The sequence below is a fragment of the Camponotus vicinus genome, unplaced genomic scaffold (assembly GCF_025532165.1).
Source record: "Camponotus vicinus isolate PSW18456_S1 unplaced genomic scaffold, iyCamVici1.0 SCAF_11, whole genome shotgun sequence".
NCBI classification, from domain to species: Eukaryota; Metazoa; Arthropoda; class Insecta; order Hymenoptera; family Formicidae; genus Camponotus; species Camponotus vicinus.
This window is the reverse complement of record NW_028141947.1, coordinates 4,781,827-4,797,700: the sequence shown is the minus strand read 5'-3', so window position 1 is coordinate 4,797,700 and position 15,874 is coordinate 4,781,827.

Genomic DNA, 15,874 nt, shown 5'->3' with positions numbered 1-15,874 from the left:
TGTTTTAGTTTTTTTGTATCTATGCCTAATTAAAGTGTATATTAAAGTGTATATATTGATGTAATTATTTGCCGGTGCATTCTTCTAAAGTGTATTCATAAGTTTTTATAGTTGATTTGGCTGAGTCTTGCATTATATTTAGGTTATAATGCTTTTATTCTAAACAATATGTTTTAGTAACACAATACTCTGTGGACGAAAGTAACATGTTTCAATGCTTAGGGTGTAAGGAGGCTGGTCCCATAATAACTGTACCAAAGGCGATTCTTGTTATTCACGTATGCTATAATTGTGATTCGGAATAAATACCAATCTCTTTTGTATAAGTTATTATACAATTTTTACACTATTATTTAGAATTAAACTGTTATTTAGTCTTAAAAAAGTACAAAACTAGTGTAATATTAAGTATAATTATTTTATGATATTACTTATAATTACTTTGCTTAACGAAGATTATTTCTTTTAAGTTTTTCAAAGATGATAAAAATAAATATTTATTTTATTTTTTATTTTAATATAATATAATACAAATTTATAAAAAAAGATATCTTGCTTAATAAAAGATTATAATAAAAGTTGCCTTAAATTGAAAAAAGTCATATTTATTTTATTTTTCCGAAAATAAGAACTGGTACTTTTATCCCCAGACTATGTTACTTTCGTCCCCGGTCCCCAGGATAAAAGTAACAATCAACATACTTGCGAAAAACTATAGCTCTTTAAATATCTATCATTTGAGATTGAAACATAGATATAATAATAGAACAATAAATGGAGTTTTTTAAGATATAATCTTTTTTTATTTCTCTAATTAATTAGTGACCTATAATACAAAAAATTTTACTTTTGTCTCCGGACTCCCCTATCCTGTGTACAAATTTAGAATCCAAGAAACGCGAATATAATAGAATAGTGTGTCCGATGGAATCAGGCAAAATTGATACGTATGCAAAGGAAACAAAACTCATCGATATGTTAAAATTTATCTCGTGTCTATCTCCGCAGAAACCTTCGGTTTTTTGTTTTGGTCCACTTACTTTTCCAAAGATGAATCCATGAATCCGAACTATCTTGCGAAGGCTAGTACGACTAGGAGAAATTATTTCTGACCCTTATCTCCCACGGTACCCAATGTACGGCAACACTCAATGTCAATGAAAAAAAAGATTGTCCGTACGGTAGAGATTAGGAGAATGTAGAACGTTACGTACTTGAATAATTAATGGCGGAATTGATACATATCTTTTTTGTCTTACCATGATATTTGTAAACCTTAGCTTCCTCCTTTCGCGGCGAAAAGAAAAAGAATTCATCTGTCTGTTAAAGACAACGATGGAATAAAAATCCAAACGCGCGTAAAAAATATAAAAATAGAAAACGAAGGAAAGCACTCTTCTATAAGAACACTTTCCATATGATTAAATTCGAGAAATAAACTCTGAAGAATTTGATGATCGTAGGGGAGACCGGGGACAAAAATAACATTTTTTGTATTATAGGTCACTAATTAATTATCGTTAGAGATATAAAAAAAAGGTTATATGTTAAAAAACTCCATTTATTGCTCTATTATTATACCTATGTTTCAATCTCAAATGATGGATATTTAAAGAGCTACTATAGTTTTTCGCAAGTACGTTGACTGTTGCTTTTATCCTGGGGGCCTGGGACAAAAGTAACATAGTCTGGGGATAAAAGTATCAGTTCTTATTTTCGGGAAAATAAAATAAATATGACTTTTTTCAATTTAAGGCAACTTTTATTATGATCTTTTATTAAGCAAGATAACTTTTATTATAAATTTCTATTATATTATATTAAAATAAAAAATAAAATAAATATTTATTTTTGTCATCTTTGAAAAACTTAAAGAAATAATCTTCGTTAAGTAAAATAATTATAAGTAATATCATAAAATAATTATACTTAACATCACACCAGTCTTGTACTTTTTTAAGTCTAAATAATAGTTTAATTCTAAATAATAGTGTAAAAATTGCATGATAACTACTTATACAAAAGAGATTGGTATCTATTCTGAATCACAATTATGGCATACGTAATAAGAATCGCCTTTGGTATAATTATTATGGGATCAGCCCCCTTATACTTTAAGCATTGAAACATGTTACTTTCGTCCACAGAGTGTCGTGTTACTTTTGTCCCCAAACACATTTTTTAGAATAAAAGCATTATAACCTAAATATGATGCAAGACTCAACCAAATCAACTATAAAAACTTATGAATACATTTTAGAAGAATCCACCGACAAATAATTACGTTAATATATACACTTTAATTAGGCATAGATACAAAAAAACTAAAACAAGAAATACTTAGGTGAATAATGCAAATACACTAATTTTATTCCTGCATGTGCAACTCGATCGTTCTACAACAATTAACTGAAAAGGAAGAGAATCGGGGCGTACGCGTTTAACTATATAGTACAAATTATTCAACATATTGTGTTATTTATTACGAGGCTTGTTACTTTCATGACGTTGTTACTTTTGTCCCCGGTCTCCCCTATATAAAACATATTTAATAGTTCCTTCCAAGAGATCTTATATTGAATGAAAGATGAATATTTTCTAAGCAAAATTATCTTATTAATTTTTTCCTGTTTTCAAATTCTCTCTGTTCGAATATCGGAGTGAAGAGAAATAATGCGAAGCAAATTAGTAGCGTAATTGGTTCTAATAAGTGTCATTATTTAAGCACGAGCAATTGTGCTTAAAATATTTTTGATATTTTGTATATATAAATCAGCTGTGACAGGAAAATGAAAACCTTCCTCGACGTCAACGCTCGATGGGACTCCTCGAGCGCTAATTGCGAAAATTGTGTATTTGTCTTATCCGTCAATTATTTGGTACATTATTAATTTAATTAAAAGTATAGAGAAGCGACTACGGCCGGGATATACTGGGTGTTAAAAAAGTTTGGACATGGTCGAATATCTCGATAAGAAAGAGTTTTACTAGAAAGTGTTTCAAACAAAAGTTGTATGGCTTGAAGAGGGGCCATAAGATGGTTTCATTGGTTTGACCTTGACAAGTTGTTTGAAGATCACGTGAAGGTCACCTCCAACTTTTTAATGGGACACCCTATATACTTTTGCATATTCTTGTAGCCTTCCTCGAGAGCTTTCCAAAACACTATAATTAAATATTTTTTCATTAAGTACTTTTCGAGTTATAAGGCTTGAAATAATTTCTTAATTTTACATAAACTGTAAAATATCTTGTAAAATATTCATTTTTCGATTATCTTACCTTAATACATTTATGTACAAAATAATGAGAGGAATCAATTGGTGTAAAGGAAAAACATAGTTGTTTTTAAGAAAACATATGTAATTTGCAATTAACAATTCCATATTTGTCCATTTGTTCCATTTTGTCTGAAACACTTTCTAGTAAAACTCTTCTTCATCGAGATATTCGACCGTGTCCAGACTTTTTTAACACCCAGTATATCGATCCGCCGAGAGAGAGAAAAGGGCCAGAGCCCCGGAGAGAGACACGCGACGGCTGACGCGGACGCATCAGAATATTGATTTCGTCAGCTAAAATCCTCTTAGCGGGGGAAGAGATCGATCGCCTAGCGCGACGATCAAGGAATCACTTTTTGGCTCGAGGCCCTAGCAATTAGATTGAATTGTAAAAGAAGTCAGCCCTTTCGGAGTCCTGTCGCCTCGTAAAAAAGAAATTGTAAATTACAGCGTAAAAGATTATCACGGTACTTCCCAGGTAGAACATGAAACTCATAATGACATCATTATGACGTCATCTAAAAATCATTTTTAAGTCATAGAAAAATCATAATGATCTCATTTGATATACTTTTGGCAATGTTTTGGTGACTTATTTATATATATATATATATATATATATATATATATATATAAGTATATTACGCAATTACTTGTTTATTTAATTATTCATGTATATTTTAATTATATTTAAGCAACATAATCTTTTTAAAATTATATAATGCGATTATTGAACTTAAAAATTTATGATTCTTTTTGTCATCTTTAACTCATTTTTTTAATCATTTTTGTTTAGGTAACTTTTAAGTGATAAATAAAATCATGATGACGTCATAATGATGTCATTATGAGTTTCATGTTCTACCTGGGATTGTCAATGATCCGGTATAAAAGATTCGTGTTGTTCGTCAAATTGTTGTATAAAGAACTTAAAGCATTTTGTCAAATTCCATATTATACAAGTGAATTGTGATATAAAGATCGAAAGTCGGGGTCAGCCTGAGCGTACAACGACAAAGAGTGAATTGTGTTCGTCGTATCAAACGTGAGTCGAATTATATGAATTCGTATTTTCTTACTCGAGCACTGCTTCATTTATTTTGCACGCCTTTCCTCGGGTCCTCAACTGTACCCACCTTACGATTTGTCCCATGCAATTGTTCTTATTATGTGCGATAAAATCCAGAGAGTCGCTAGTCTCTTTAAAGCTAGCTGGCGCCCAATTAAATTATTTAATAAGAATAAACTTGAATGATAGTCGTAACTCAGAGCCCTACCAGCCTACGGACCCAGGCCGCGATAGGTGAAGCCACTTGAAAAAAGTGACTGTCTTATTTCGTCCAACGTGGGGCGAAGTTGGAAAAATTTGTAAAATTTGTCAACCAGTATAGAGAATAGAGTGTCGAGAAGATCTTTTGTATTTCGAGCATATATATACAGAGGGAGTCATGGAAATTTTAGCCCACGCGAAGTAAGGAGGTAGATTGGCTCAAATTAAGAAGGAAGGACTTGTACTGTTTTGTGATATGCGCAATAATTAACGAAAAATTAAATAAAGAATATCGCCAATCTGCGTGAGTAGAAGCGCGCGGCGACGAGAGTCGTCCCACTGTAAACCTATACTAGGCGCGCGGCGAAGCGATGGGCGGATCGCTCTCCGAGACATGATGGTGGTGTGCGATATATCGCAATACCGCGCCGAAAAATGACCCGTCCTTTTAGTGGCGAGAAAATGATGCGCTATCATTTCCACACCACCTTGCGGTAAATAGCATGGTGCGCTTTTTTTATAGTGGTTTCCCCCATAGGCCTATTCCACTCTCAATTTAAATATTTGTGAAAATTGTTCAAAATGCCGTTACTGTACGCTGAATGTATCGTAAATGTAAAAAATTGATTATGACAGTACCTTCACAAAAATTTATCCGTGGTTGAAAATCCCTCAATAAAATGTATTGCACACGTTGGTAATGATACGGGCGTAATCCGTTACACGTAAAGCGTGATGTACCGCGTATCGCGAAAAACCAAATTCATGTGCCACAGGACGCACGCTAGTTCCAGGATTTTCATAAAATGCTTCGAGAATCCTTTCTTCATCTCGTACACGAAGACACACTGCTGGACCGGTTATCCCGATATTATGCACGATACCCAGTTTCACATATTTATTAAACAACACGTAAAAATGTACGTCCACTTGGTTTTCGTGCACGCCTGGAAAATCATTCCACGTAAATTACGGCCGCGCGATAAGTATTTTCTCCCGCTAGCCCGTATGCCACAATCATATCCGTATATTCTTGCAGAGTACACTTCATTTTCACTGTTAATTTACTACGCGAACACAAGTTTTTTACTAGAAGAACTGTCTGAGCTCTCGCAGGCTGTTGCCAGAGTGCATACGCACGCAACTACAGCTGAGCGGACATGCGAGTGTAAGCGTACGTGTGAGCTCGGCGCCTGCGCATTATGATTACACTCACATGTCCGCTCAGCTGTAGTTGCGTGCTGCTAGCGAATGCACTCTGGCAACAGCCTGCGAGAGCTCAGACACCCTGGCAAAAATGAGACGTTTGTTTGGCGTTTACATGAACGTTTGTGGAAGTTCATCGAGAGTTTAAAAACGATTAGTAAAGAGTTTGTAGAACAAAAATTGCAACATTGCAGCGTTTAAAAGACGTTTGTACGTTATAGCGTAAACGTAAACGTTTGAAAAGTCTGAGTAAACTCTGTACACGAAGATGTATCAACGTTTACTGAACGTACTCTAAAAAATGTTACCTCAGCATTGCAAAACTTTCATGTAACATTATATAAAGAGTTTGTAGAACAAAAATTGCAACACTGCAGCGTTTGATAAGCATTCAAAACCCAACAGCGTTATGTAAGTGCTCTTACAAAGTTTGAAAAGCATATAAACTCTCAGAAAACCCTCACTCAACGGTTGTTAACGCTTTATAAAGTTTCTTATTTTCGCCAGGGCAGTTTTAGTAAAAAACTTGTGTTCGCGTAGTAAATTAACAGTGAAAATGAAGTGTACTCTGCAGGAATATATGGATATGATTGTGGCTTACGGGCTAGCGGGAGAAAATACTTATCGCGCGGCCGTAATTTACGTGGAATTTTCCAGGCGTGCACGAAAACCAAGTGGACGTACAGTTTTACGTGTTGTTTAATAATTATGTGAAACTGAGTATCGTGCATAATATCGGGATAACCGGTCCAGCAGTGTGTCTTCGTGTACGAGATGAAGAAAGGATTCTCGAAGCATTTTATGAAAATCCTGGAACTAGCGTGCGTCCTGTGGCACATGAATTTGGTTTTTCGCGATACGCGGTACATCACGCTTTACGTGTAACGGATTACGCCCGTATCATTACCAACGTGTGCAATACATTTTACCGAGGGATTTTCAACCACGGATAAATTTTTGTGAAGGTACTGTCATAATCAATTTTTTACATTTACGATACATTCAGCGTATAGTAACGGCATTTTGAACAATTTTCACAAATATTTAAATTGAGAGTGGAATAGGCCTATGGGGGAAACCACTATAAAAAAAGCGCACCATGCTATCTACCGCAAGGTGGTGTGGAAATGATAGCGCATCATTTTCTCGCCACTAAAAGGACGGGTCATTTTTCGGCGCGGTATTGCGATATATCGCACGCCACCATCATGTCTCGGAGAGCGATCCGCCCATCGCTTCGCCGCGCGCCTAGTATAGGATTACAGTGGGACGACTCTCGTCGCCGCGCGCTTCTACTCACGCAGATTGGCCGATATTCTTTATTTAATTTTTCGTTAATTATTGCGCATATCACAAAACAGTACAAGTCCTTCCTTCTTAATTTGAGCCAATCTACCTCCTTACTTCGCGTGGGCTAAAATTTCCATGACTCCCTGTATAGTCGATACAGGCCGGCATACGCTTGACCGTGAGCGAGCTAATGTAAACACTCGAAAGCTATAAAGCAATAAACTGTATACCTAAACTTGTACCCTCTATTCTTCGCTTAGAATCTCTCTACGTTTTCTACACGCATGAAATAATATTCGAAATAATATTTGAAAGAATATTTGAAATAATATTTCGGAAAACTTTGTAACGCGCTTAATATTCTATCGCTTGTAACGCTGTTTTCTTCAACTGTTTTTCTATGCTTATTATCGCTTCGAATTTAATTATTTGATATTATTGTGAATATTCCAAAATGATTATTGGCTCTGTTATATAAAATTATTTATGATATTATGTTATGTGTACGTCATTATTTATTATTGATCGTATTTATTACATATTTTCGCAATTATTGCAAAGAAATAAAATAAGTTAAAATTGTCGAAAATTTTGCGAAATTAAATGCATTGAAGCTGTCGCAATTTTGCGAAATTAAAATAAATAAGATTCACGATACTTTGAAAATTTAAATAATAAAATTTGTCATATTTTGCTAAAGTTTGAATAGGAATCAGTAGAATTCCATGAAATTCGGATAAAATAATCAAATAATATCCCTCAGCTTAAATTTTGAAAATGGAAATTGTGTCTTGGCAAGATAATTAAAGGAAAATTAGTAAAAATTGAGTAAATTAGTTTTCATGGAATGAAACACGCAGTTCGGAGACTATGTTCCTTTCCCCGCCAGGAAGAATGACCAAATCAAAGTCAAATACAGAAAATGCAAGAGCATCGTCAAATGTGAGAGTCCCTGACCTGCCTCACGGTGAGGCACTCTCCACCCCGTCTGAAGGAGGGAACACGGTAAGTAGGGACAGGCCTGCCGACGCTGCTCAGTCGCTGGACGCTGACGGGGGGCACTTCCCCCCGCTCAAGACTTAAATTTGCCACATGAAATCCCGAATACTCTCTCCGTATCTGTTCGGGCGGGTATCGGGAGGGAAAGGGGTTCGCGTTCTGCTACACCTATCCCCGGAGAACTATTACATAGGCAATCGTTGAATGGAACGACTGAAATCCCGTTAGAAAATTCGAATTCTATTAAAAGAAAATTAGAATCAGTCGATACGAGATTAAGACGCGTCGAGGCACTCGAGGACAAAATGGATGAATTATTAAAGAATTTTGTTTTATTTATGAGTCAAAATAAAGCGAATAAAGAAACGTTAAATACTCGAGGTATAAGAGACGTTGATTCAAGATACGCTAGTAGCAATGTTAGAGATAGTGAGATCGATTTGTCAAACGCTCGAAGCAGAAACGACAATCGATCAAGAAACTTTGAGAATGTAGAGATTGAAGTGTCAACTGCTCGAGGCAGAAGAGACGGTCAATCGACAAATAGAGTAAATTTAGAAAATCCTTCGCGGCCCTACTCTACGTCTGAAGGAGGAGCTACGAGAGGTAACGCATTAGAAAATATTGAGGTGTCAAATTTTGGGAATAATTGTGAGAATAATTTTGTACCATTGTCAAATAGGCTATCGCGAGAAAGATTTTTGAATCCCTCGGGGGCTTTTGTTCCGTATCATCGGGATAATGATACAATTGTCGAATCAGTAGAATTAAGTAATAGTGAGTCGCCTAGGTCGTCTGGAACCAGGCAACAAAACAAATGGATTAATTTCGAATTGCCAAGGTCGACAGAGACAAGGCAACGAAGCGAATCGAGAGTAAATCGAAAAAATCCGGTAGGATTAGCTGCGGGAGGGTCTCGCAGAATCCGTTTTCAGGAAGTAAATGATTTTGAAAATTTTAATTCGCGTTCTGATATGGATCGAATAAGTAGGTTTAGTTTGAATAGAAACAGGGAAACGCGTGAACAAAGAGAAAGGGAACCAGTCCGAGGCAGTAACAACGGCCTGTATTATCGATCGAGAGGTCAAAATCGAACAATATCACTCAATAGAGGAGAATTTATCTGGCGAGATAATCAATCAAGCGACAGTGACGACGATACACGACGTTACGCGCGCTCGCGGAATCAATACGACAGACACTCTCCTTTGACAAATCGGAATAATCACAGACGAAACGATTTTCACTCCTCGTCATATGATCGAAATTTCAATTCGGTAATAAAATTTGGACGAGTTGTTAGCGATTGGAAAATCACGTTCCCAAAAACAGAGAAAGACTCCGAACGATTTTTGGCAATGCTAGAATACCAATTAAGATTGAGCGGAATGCATAAGGACTTATTTGTTCCTTATTTGGCAAATATTTTTGAAGGTCTATATAGAGATTGGTATCTGATGAACAAAAGACGTTGGTCAACTTGGGAAGATTTTGCGCAAGCTTTTCATTTTCAATGGAGGGTAAGGAAAGACGATTATGCTCTTTTTCGAGAAGTATGCAATTTGAAATTAGAGAAAAGCGAAACATTAGCCGAACACGCTTGTCGAGTACGTATCCTTTTCAACAAAATGCAGAATTCCCCATCATTCTACGATCAATTAAGACACATCTTAAAAAAATTTAATCCACGGTTAGCTTGCGAGATATTAAATCTGCGGTTCAATAATTACGACGAATTCCTCCATTACGTAAATGATCGGAGTTATTTCTATCGACAGTCGTTCGATAAAAAGAAAGAACCACGCGGCAGAGCTGGTAGAACCGAGTTAAAAAATCTACAAGGGGTTACTGACGAAGACGACACAGTACAGCCGACGGAGGACGAAGATAGTGACGAACAACCAGCCAATTTAAATGCTATTAAACAATCAAACACGGCTAATAAAAAATTAAATAATTCCAAATCGCTGACGAAACAAAGACTCGAACGCAACTTAGCTCGTTTCGAGAAAGACACGAAGACATCGACATCTGCTCCCGACGGGAAAACGAAAACATCTCAAACCAAATTTGTTCCAGAGCCGAAAAGTATTTTGTTATAATTGCGGTGTAATCGGACATTTTGCTCGATCGTGCACGGCGGAAACGCAGGTCATATGCTTTATCTGCAGAACCGTAGGCTACAAGAACAAAAATTGTCCAATGCGTTCGGAAAACGACAAAGCCCAGCAGTAACTCAGCCTCAAGTTACCGCTACGACGGGCAAGGATGAAGAAATAAAATCGGTCAGGATGCGATAATAAAAAGGCACGATTCCCCAATCCTACGATTGTTCCTCTCTTATGGCATAGTGGATGATTCGACTTATAATTTAGATATCTCCCGGAAAAAGTAGGTTTGTGATACCAATCGAATTCGATTAAATTATTGTTCACGATTATCGTAACATCAAGAAAATTAAGTTTATTATCAACTCCCTCCTCCAATGTGAACTGAAGTCTTGGGTGAAAAGAGTTGAAGATACCCAAGACCTCATTGAACATAGAAGAGGGAGCCGCCAAAGCTATATCATCCACATACCTATAATTGAATGGTAGATTGAAGGGAACTCGTCCAAATTTATTTTCCAAATTTTGCAGAGTGATATCGGCAATGATGGAGGATAGGGGAGAGCCCATGGGAGTTCCGAATGTTTGTTGGTATATTTTTTCATTAAAAGTGAAGAAAGTAGAATTTAATATAAACCGCATTGCAGTCAAGAATTCGTCGCGGGGAATGCTGCACTTTTCTTTTATTAAACACCATCTCTCTGAGACGCTATCCAATGCTAAATCTAATGGGATGTTAGTAAAGAGAGAAACAACATCCAATGATAGTAATTTAAAGTGGTCATTTAACTGTACACCTGATAGTTTTTTGACTAATTCAAAGCTATATAACATGACTATGTGCCCTGGGGAGAGCGTCATAGATGATGTTATGTAAAAATGCAGCTAATTGGTATAGGGGAGTGTTGATTGAGGAGACAATCACCCTAAATGGGCAGTTCGGCTTATGAATTTTTGGTAATCCATAGGCTCTTGGTAACACACCATCAGTGCAGTTCAAACGCTTGTAAGTCATATCGGAAATGTAGTTATGATTTTTCCATCTTACTAGCAACTCATGGAGACCATTAATCATTTTTCTAATCGGATTTTTACTTAAAATCAAATAGATGCTTTCGTCACTAAACATATCTGTCATCTTTTTTAAATAAATCTCCCTGTCAAGCGCAACCGTGACATTTCCCTTATCCGCTCTTGTAAAAATAACGTTGAGATTTTCCCGTAGGAATTTTTTTGTAAAGTTTGCCGCGCGAATAAGTGTCTCATCCTCCTCCGACACACCAAAAGAGTGGCCAGCTATCTTATTAATTATTGGGGCAGAGCGGCTCCTGATAGCAAATTGATATTAGGAATATTTTTATTTTGAAAATCCACTTTGGTTGTCAACTGACGCTTGCTTAGCTGAGGCTTTTGTAACATTTCTTGGATTATATGTCATTGTTACGTCCGGTGGACTCCACGATTCTTTTCTTTCTTCGAAACGATATCGTGGAAGAAAAAAATCCAGGATCGGCTTGCATTTGAAACACAAAACGATCCTTCTTCAGAATAATGATAGCACATAGAAAAACGCAACCTAACCCGCGTATATAACCATTTAAACCTAACAAATCTAATACTGAGAATGGCCAGTCGAGATAGCGTTAATGAAACTCTAAATAAATTCGTGAATTATAAGACGAAAAGTTGTTATAAGAAATTCCAACTGTCCCGTATCTATTGGTACGGCTTTATGTTCGAAGCCTCTCTATCTAAAGAATTTTTAAAACAAAGATCTGGTTCTCGGGAAGATTGTCAAAATCTAAACATACAGCAATATTCTTGAAATTGATAGTGCACGTGCGCTCGTTCGACAGGCCACCCTCAAGCGTTCTCCGAATCGTTAAATCATCAAGAACGATCAACGAAGCTAATCAACTTACTCCCATTCTCTACTGGATGGAGCTAAGTCTCGAGCCAAAGGGCTTAACCAATAAAAATCTTAAGAAACGCCTCTCCTCCCAAAATTCCCCTGGTCCTTAAGAAGGGAGTATTAAAATTATTACAAAAGATTCCCACCATCCAGTAAGGAGGAGGAGTAATAACTTTAAAATGCAAGCGCAAGGCGCGACGCTGCGCTATTAACACTCCAGTTGACAGTTTAGTACGCTAATTCTTCCGACGAGCAGCAGTGCAGTTGACAGTTCAGTTCACAGTTCCAGTCAAGATTCAGTCATTCAATTTTAAAATTATATAGCCTCGGGGATCCTTTTTTCTCGCATTATGCAATTGAGTTATTAATCTGTTTTATATCACAGTGAAAATGATTTTGTTAACATTGAATTGTGCATCGTGTGAATTTTCTGATGAACAACTCCATTACCCAACTCTTCATGTTATAAACCTCCGACCTCAGCCATTGCAATTTTATCAACGCACTCATTTTTGTGATGTCAACGAGTTGTGAGTAAAATAGAGTAATTTTTATTTTCTCCCTTTCTCATATCTTACTATCTCACAATTTAAAATCTATGTCTGACAAATAATTTTAAATGGTTTAATAACCATTAAATTTTTACTAATTACTATCAATCCTTGTCTCACCTCTGCTCTAGTCTCATTCCTTGTTCTTCCCAATTCGCCTGGAATCTCCGCAAGACGATTCGCGAACAATTCCCTGTTCGCCGGGAATCTCCGCAAGGCGATTCGCGAACAATTCCCTGTTCGCCGGGAATCTCCGTAAGGTGATTCGCGAACAATTCCTTATTTCTCTTTATTAGCTCTTTCTGTTTTATTTAGCGAGAATTTATATTATTTTCTATCTTTATATCTCGTTTCAGCCCTTCTTTATATATATCTTTCCATTTCTGTCTTTTTCTTTACTCCCTTTCGTTTCTTTTGAATTTCCCATCCTTAGATTATTATTAATATTATCTTTTTTTTTCTTTTTATATTATTTTCCTTTGAATTATCATTACTTTTGGGAGAAACCGTTGAAATAGATAAATAATTTTGGAACTTAGACTTGGCGAATCTCTTATCTTAATTTTATTATTGTATTTTAATTTAGACCTGTTTCAGCGAATTTAGAAAATTTTAATTCTAACTATAACACATATGCTCAAGCGACGAATTCTATACTTCCCTTAATGAGTAAGCGTTATTCATATTTTTATTACACATTCACTTTTTATTTTGTTTATTTCTTATATTATATTAATTATGTGTATATTGTATTAACCAGTCAGAATTTAATTCTTAACGTAAATTCCCTGCATATTCTGACTGATGACCTCCGAACGATTGTAACACCCGCGAGAATATATACATACACGCACAGATATCCACTTACGCATAGCTACAACTGCTAAGATGTATTTTTCTTTCTTTATTTTTTTTTATAATATATGTATTTTTAATTAAATGTATAATTTAATTATTTAACCCGTTCTCTTCCCAAAATCCTGAGATCGCATTAGGTCCCATCCCGCGTAACAAGGATTAAATTCCTTTACTGAAAAGGGACCACCGAAAGAATAGGCTTAAAAACGCAGCGTTAAAGAGACCTTCGGTCGCTGACCTGTGTCAGGCCCTTCACATTCGTTCGACTCGATCCATACACACGCCCGAATAAAGTGTGTCACGGGGTAAGTAAGTTGCGTCCTTCCATACGGCCCATCCATTCAAGGGTCTGGACATAACATCATCAATAAGGTTATTTTAAGCATCCTTTAGCGCAAAACTTGCTCATTTGTAAACAATATGATAGTTAAAGATATATATATATATATATATATATATACACTCACCCGCAAAAAAAGCGGTACACCTAAAATTTGAGAAAATTTCATCAAATTTTAAATGATCATAACTTGGTAAATAATGATGATAAAAATATGTTTAAAAAAACAAAATGAAGGCTGTAATGTCCACTTTAAGAATATTTAAGTGGCAATTATGCTCAGCCATTGTTTTCAAAATGGCGGATAAGGAAGTGAAAGGATGTAAAATTGATTATTAAAGGATCGAGTTTGGGACGGTGCACGGCGTAAATCAGGTAACGCAGCCCAATGAGACCAAATGCTCGTGAAAGTGTGGAGTGTTATCTTTAAAATGTTTTTTTACCGAGCTCGATACGATGATTTTTCGCTGAGTTATTCCGAATTTAATTAAAAACGCTCTTTTTTCTTCTTCAATTTGCAGCTCAGCGAATAATTATCGTATCGAGCTCGGTAAAAAAGCATTGTAAAGGTGATACTCCACACTTTCACATGCATTTCGTCCCATTGGGCTGCGATACCTGATTCACGCCACGCACTGGAGCAAAGCGGGAACCTTTATTTATCGGTTTTGTATGCTTTCATTTATCCGCTATTTTGAAAAAAAATGGTTGCACATAATTTCAATTTAATTTAGGTGTGTGTGTGTGTGTGCTCGTTTGTATACCACAAGGATAAGGACCCCGTGGTTCGTCAGCTCCACAGTATTTAAAGACTCCAAACCCTCCTTGTGGCGTGTGTGTGTGTGTGTGTGTGTGTGTGTGTGTGCTCGTTTGTATACCACAAGGATAAGGACCCCGTGGTTCGTCAGCTCCACAGTATTTAAAGACTCCAAACCCTCCTTGTGGCGTGTGTGTGTGTGTGTGTGTGTGTACGGGCGCACGCATGTGTGTATTAATAGTGGGTATGACCTCCTCGTGCGCGTATTACCTCATTCATACGATCAGGCATACTCTGTATTAGTCTTTTTATTTCATCCTGCGTAATTGCATCCCATGCATTTTGAAGAACTCTTTGAAGTTCTTGCAGTGACTGAGGTGCAGGTACGTGATTTCGTACTTTCTTGCCGAGATTGTCCCACAAATGCTCAATGGGATTTAAATCCGGACTACTTGCTGGCCAAACAAGTCGATTTATGCCAACTTCATCGAGGAAATCAAACACTCTTCTCGCAGTGTGTGGTCGAGCATTGTCTTGCATAAACAAGAAGTTCTCTGCGATAAAGGGTGCATACGGAACAACATACGGAAGGAGTATGTCTTCCACGTATACATCTGCGTTCATGTTCCTGTCAAAAAAGTGCAAATCTGTATGAGCGTCCGCTGAAATACCTGCCCAAACCATCACAGAGCCTCCATTGTAGCTGTACCTTTCACTTACAGTACAATCTGCAAATCGTTCTCCACGACGACGATAAACTCGTTCTCGTCCATCTGGAGAATAGAGACAAAAACGAGATTCATCGCTAAAGAGTACTTTGCCCCAGTCTGCGTAATTCCAGTCTCTATGCGCAACTGCAAAATTGAGTCGATGTACCTGGCATAAGCACGTCTCAAACGGAAAAAACATTGAAAGACTATAGTACAAGTTATGCGATTGATTTGCTAGCTCTCTAGACGCGTTGCTCCTTGCGACTTCATCTATTGAAACCATAATTAATTACTTCTTCTCGAAATTACTTCTCGATTATGGCAACGATAACTCCAGAAAAAGCTGCTCAAGTTGTTGCTTTAATTGAAGATGGCAGAAGTCGAAGATACGTTGCTGAGGCACTTGATCTGTCAGTGTCAACTGTGCAACGTGCTTATGCCAGGTACTTAGACACCAATTCTTTCAAGAGGAGGCCTGGTTCTGGGCGCCCTCGACGTACCAATGAAAACGATGACCGATTTATTGTTTTAAATTCATTAAGAGACAGACATCGAACAGCTGTTCAAATTCGAAACAATTGAAGGGATGTCC